Here is a 6,379-nt window from a genome sequence, read left to right on the forward strand (position 1 = left end):
AGAATAGTAAATACTACCATTTGTCAAAGACCACTTACACATATTAATATTAATTATGACTAATCATAAAAACCAAATATTTTGCAAGCTTGCCATCAATATAAGTGCCGAATCATAATTTAGATTTAACAGCCCTACAGAACAGACAGTGCACAGTCCACATGTGTTTATCTGCTGCTTCTCTCAGGAAACAGGAACTTTATTATAGAGAAAAGACATAAGAGGGGCGACTGAAAAGTTCTCGGCCTACCCATGAAGCATTTGTCTTAGCCCAATTTTATTTTTGCTACTCTTAGGACATATCTTTGCAAGGTTCCATACCAAATTTCTCAAAAATAGCTTTTTCTTTGTTTCAGTTATTTAAGACTGAAGCGCAGAAGGTCATCATTGTCTGAAAGATGGAGAAAGTGAGCAAACGTGTTGTTATCCAATACCTGCTGTCTGTCGCCTTTGTTTTCAACAGTCAACATTCTCGGGACCCACTGACTTGAAACCTTGTGCATGTCCAGCACTACTGTTAAAATGTGTCCAACACGTTCCTTAGATATGCCCACTTTCTCTGCGATGAAACGTTCTTTCACACGCCTGTCTGCCATTACGAGATTCTGGATTGCTGTTTTCCTCTGTACAGGCAGTTGCTGGCCTTCCACTGCGAGGGTCATCTTGAACAGGGGGGTTCCCCTCTTGAATTCCGCCACCCACTTTTTAACGATGGAATAGGAAGGGGCATCCTCCCCTAATATTTCCATCATGTCCTTGTGGATGTTCTGTCTACTCATTCCCTTTTTCAGCAGGTATTGGATAACAGCTCACTTTCTCCATCTTTCAGACAATGATGACCTTCTGAGCTTCAGTCTTTAATGACTGAAACAAAGGAAAAGCTATTTGTGAGAGATATGGTATGGAACCTTGCAAAGATATGTACTATGAGTAGCAAAAATAAAATTGGGCTAAGACAAATGCTTCATGGGTAGGCTGAGAACCTTTTAGTCGCCCCTCATAGAGGGTGATTTACCACAACTGGAGCACTCATAATCTGATGCAGCTGTGCATGGTAGCCAATCAACATCTGACCTCAGCTTGTTCAGGTAAGCTTTGGCAATAAAACCTGGAAGCTGATTGGTTTCTATGCAGAAGTGCACCTGAGAGACACCGTACACCACTAGCTCAATAGGTGGAGAGGAATGTGAATGGCCTCAGCCTAGTTGTAGAGGTAAAAGTCTCAAAGTGCCCAATCTGCCATTTGGGAAACTGGCATATTGCTTATCTCTACACATGTAAGCATTTTAACGTAAAATAAATATTTTAGCTAGGAATTTGCTGCACTATTGTTGCCATTCTTATTTTGTTATGCGGAAATACTCACATTGGAGGAAAATTTAAAGAAGACAGAATTATTTTGTCCTGCTTTGTTTAGTTCTTGGATGTGTGGGAATTCTGTTTGGTAAGGTTATTTAGCATGTGAGATTGGCTGCATGACATTGCAAACACAGGGGATTTATGGTTTGCACTGATATTCACTAATTTAACGTGGGAACACATTGTGTGCAGGGGTGGACTGACCATTTGGAATCTCGGGCACTGCCCGAGGGCCCGGGGTCAGTAGGGGGCCCCATGAGATGCCCCCTGGTATCTTTTTCATAGGCTTTTTTGAGTTTGGGCAAGGACACAGGGGCCCCATGATCCCCTATTGCCCGGGGGCCCCATGAGTTGTCAGTCCGCCCCTGATTGTGTGTTTGCATTTTTTGGTAGAATAGACAATATTACAATATTTGAGTTTTTGTTGTTTTTCTTTCAGAAGAATTAAAGGGTTGGAAAATCTGAAGGAGTGAGGATAACTGATATATGATTGGAAGAATTTTGTAACTGGTAAGGGTTTATGGAGATGGGGAGTGAAGGATATAACACTGGGTGAAGTTTGGCATTGATTTATGTGAGCACAATGAATTATTTGTTTATTATTGAAAGTGGGTTTGAATTTACTACACTATGTTGGCTTTTTTGCTTTTTTCAGTTTAATGCTGTGGAGACAGCAGGCATGAATACAAGACACATATGTTTTTGGAATTAAGCTTTATTTGACCCACACTCACTGGAGGTCAGGAAATCTGGTAAGAATCCTTTGAATCTACATTATGAGGAAGACAAACCCATAAATGTTTTTTAAGCGCTGATTTATAAGATATTTTTCATTTGTGACCAGGCACCAGGTTAATCAGCCCTACTTGTTTATTTCATTGACTGGTTTTGTTTTATTGACTTTGGCTTGATTGACTACTTTCTCCAGCTTTCGATCCTTGGCTTTCCTTCTGACTTTGATATGGCGAGCTGCCAGTTCCCCTTCTTCCCCCCATCATTACAAACATAAAAACATAGAAATGTAAATATTTTATTGTATTTCTGTGTGTATTATAAAGCTGGGTACACATTATGAGAAAATCAGACGAACGGTCGTCTAATTTTCCATGAATGTGCATATCATGATGTAACCAACAATGGTATTAACTTAAAAAAATTCAAATGACAAAGGCAAACATTCTTTCTTGTATATGATTTCTACATTTGTTGCCACCTCCTTCTGGGTCGTTCTTTTCTTCTGACCATGCACTTTTTTCTCTATTCGATTATTTCCATAGGATTACTGTATGAACGTTGTGTTCATGTACGAGGAACATTTAGGAGTTTGTCCCTTCAGAAATTTTCATTTGGAAAGTCAGAATCAGATGTCGAAAGTTGTGTACACACTATACGAAAATCAAACGATCATTCCTCATACAGAATTTTTCTTCTGAATTTCTTATAGTGTATACCCAGCTTAAGATATTTTTTAGCTTTTATTTAGGGAGATCATACTTTTCAAGTGAAGTTGCACGATTTCAAAGTCAGCTCCAGTGCGAACCAGGGCTTAATTCGAATTTGCCATAGTTTGGTGTAATCTCCTGTAGAATAAGGACATACATCTCTACACAGGATCAACAGCAAAGCAATAGGAGTTAAATTGTTTAGTGTATGTTTCTCTCTCACATCACTAATCTCATTCAAATTTCCTGGACAAGTTTGAATTTAATTAATGGGTAGGATAGACATCATGGAGGATGTTCCAGTATAACCAGCAGGTGTACTGTAAGATAAACTGAATATGTACAAATGGAAATGAGCTGGATTGATACTGTACAGCAGTATTTGAATGAAAATCTGAACTGCTCAGCAATCCTTCCTGTAAACATTTAAATGCATAGTTTTTGTCTGACTATACATTTAAATGTTTATATTGGACTTTTACAGCATGGGAATGAACAATTAGGATCTATTAAAACCTACCTGGTCAGATGCAACTCATTATGGCAGCCTATTTAATTCAATGACCCATAACAGATCCAAAATCAGACTTGTACTATTTTTCAGACTCAGCAATTGCCATGTTTTGTGGTGTTTCATGTTATTCATATCTTAATGTATGCCTGCAAGGTTAAGGGTCTCAATAGATTCTAATATTCAATAAATTCCTACCAACACATTTTTGATGCTATGGCCCTTTAAAATAGCCTGCGCCAGATTCGAAAATCCCTGCTGACCGTTTCAGTAACTTTACTAACACACACGGTAGATTCATGTAATTCTTAATAGCACCACTTTTAAGTTGCGCTGCTAATGCATCAAATGAAAAAACAGCTCCTGTTCGTGGATAACGACACTGCAGGTAATTAAGACCAAGTAGCATACAGAGACAGGCAGTGACTGTGCCTATACACATTGTAGCAGAGCAGCATGTTTGCTGCCACTACCTTTTTACCTCCCCTCCTGTCAATGGTTGTTAGGGACGCAGCAACACATCTCAAAAAAGTTGGGGCAGGGCCATATTTACCATGGTGTAGCATCCCTTCTTATTTTAACAACACTCTGTAAACATCTGGGAACTGAGGAGACCAGTTGCTGGAGTTTTGGGAGAAGAATGTTGTCCCATTTTTGTCTGATATGGAATTCTAACTGTTCAAGTGTTGAGTGCTTATAACAACCCTCTCCTCTTTAGTCCGGAGAATGCGGCGCCCATGGTTGCCAAAATAATGTAAAATTTTGATTTGTTTGATCACAGAACAGTTTTCCACTTTGAGACACCATTTTAACCTCCTCGGCGGTCTGATTATTTCCGATTTTTTGTGCTGAAAGCGGTACCATTTTTTTTGCATGGAAATATGTAGTTTTTTATTGTAGGCTGTAATTTTTAGGAATAACACTGAAATCTGTACAAACAAGAGTCTAGTAAACATCCTGGGTAGGATAAAATTTGAAACACGAAATCATAAATTATAATTTAATAAATAATCATAAAAAATAGTAATATAATAATAAATTTAATTCAATAATATAATCAAACCAAAAACACAGAAATTTGAAATACAGAGGCAAATTCGCACATCGCTGAGCAAAGTCGCAAAATCGTTTTCAGTGTCTGATGACGAATTTCCCCATGAATCATTATTGCTCAATTCTGCAAGTGGTTCTGATTTACTATTACTGTTCTCTAGCTGGTCTAAAACCGCTTTTGACGTAAAGGGACGCTTTTTGGACGCCATGGACTTTTCTAAGTTTCCAGGCAGAAAGAACAGTCAAAATGCAGGCAGGGCACAGGACAAAGCAGTAGGGAAAAATGTATGTGAAATGCATTGAAACAGCAATGTTTTACTATGTAATAGTCATTTTAAAAAAATGAAATTTTTAAAAAATTTCAAATTTGCCGCCAGTTCCGGTTCCCGTATGTCCCGACGTCACAGGGACCGGAACACGAAAGCCGGATGCCGGCATCGGCTGCAGGAGATGGCCGGGGATGCTGCAGGGGACACATCGTGGGAGCGAAGGACAAGGTAAGTGCTGCAGGGACTCCCTGAGCAACGCCGCATGGTAAGCCCGAGTGTAGCTCGGGGTTACCGCTCTTGGTACTGACATTTTACCCCGAGCTACACTCGGGAATACCGCCAAGGAGGTTAAATGAGCTTTCGCCCAGAGAAGATGGTGGTGTTTCTGGATCATGTTCAGATATGGCTTCTTCTTTGCATGATAGAGTTTTAACTTGAAATTTTACCAAGCACGGTAAACTGTATTCACTGACAGTGATTTTTGAAAGTATTCCTGAGCCCATGTAGTGATGTCCATTGCAGAATTATGCCTGTGTTTAGTGTAGTGCCGTCTGAGGGTCCGAAGATCACCGCATCCAATACTGCATTTTGGCCTTATCCCTTGTACATTGAGATTGCTCCAGATTCTCTGAATCTTTTTGATGATGTTTGTACTGTAGATGATAATATATTTAAAGTGGAACTTCACTCTCTCAATCCACATTGACTATTTTTACTGCTGCTAGCATTAGTAAATAGAAAAGAAAGTATACCATATTTACTTGTTTTAAACTTCTTTTTTACATTTTTTCAGTTACTTCCTGGTTTCCAGGCCTATGCAAATGATGCCATACATCCCAGGAGTCTTCAGGAGGGGAGGAGAGGTTTTATCAACTAAGCATGCCCTCCTGCGTACATGCATGAGCTAAGGGCAGATGGATTCCAGGAAGTAATAGCGACATGCATCATCTGCCTTTATTCAAGGTGGCTATGGCCAGAAATGCCAGAGGGTATTCTACAAAGTGATTTCTCAGCAAAACAAAGCATGGAGAGATGGATGGATAGGTGAGTTTGTTTTGAATGTTAAAAATAAAATAAATAGCATTTTTGGTTTGTGGTGTTCAGATACAGGGAAGTTCCACTTGAGAGTGTTTGCAATTTTATGTTGAGGAACATTATTCTAAAATTGTTTGACAATTTTTAGACACAGCTTTTCACAGATTGGTGAACCTCTGCCCATCTTTATTTATGTGACGCTCTGACTCTTTGTAGCCAATCATGTTACTGACCTGTTGCCAATTAATTTAATTAGTTGCAAAATGTTCTTCCAGTTCTTCCTTGTTAGTACCACTTACTTTGACAGCTTTTTGTTGCCCTGTCCCAACTTTTTTAAGACATGTTGCTGATGTCAATTTCAAAATTATCTTGTTTTTCTTAAAATGGTACACTTTCTCAGTTTAAACATTTGATATGTTTTCTGTTTTCTACTGTGAATAGCATGCGGATTTATTAGATTTGCAAATCAATGCATTCTGTTTTTATGTAGATTTTACACAGCATCCCAACATTTTTGGAATTGGTGTATGTGTTTTATTACACCGATATCAATACTACATACTATTGTTCCTCTGAAGAAGTGGATGTTGATCCAAAAAAAAATGCCTTGGGTTCATTTCGAACAAGGTTTGACGAACTTCAGCGAAGTACTAATGCCAAACCTGAACCTCAGTGAAATCAATGGGAGCTGACTCTGTCAAAATAAAAAT

The 6,379-nt window shown here is 38.8% G+C and overlaps 1 long non-coding RNA gene across 1 annotated transcript; it reads left to right on the plus strand.

Moving 5' to 3' along the window:
• The first annotated feature begins 1,797 nt into the window (after positions 1-1,797).
• LOC149459429 (uncharacterized) lies at positions 1,798-5,679 on the plus strand. Its single transcript, XR_016313274.1, has 3 exons — positions 1,798-1,869; positions 2,015-2,111; positions 5,428-5,679. It is a non-coding gene; the product is annotated as an uncharacterized LOC149459429 (long non-coding RNA).
• The last annotated feature ends 700 nt before the right edge of the window (positions 5,680-6,379 follow it).

The sequence above is a fragment of the Staurois parvus genome, unplaced genomic scaffold (genome assembly GCF_062004578.1).
Source record: "Staurois parvus isolate SC_StPar_1 unplaced genomic scaffold, SC_StPar_1.0 ptg000261l, whole genome shotgun sequence".
In the NCBI taxonomy this organism is placed as follows: domain Eukaryota; kingdom Metazoa; phylum Chordata; class Amphibia; order Anura; family Ranidae; genus Staurois; species Staurois parvus.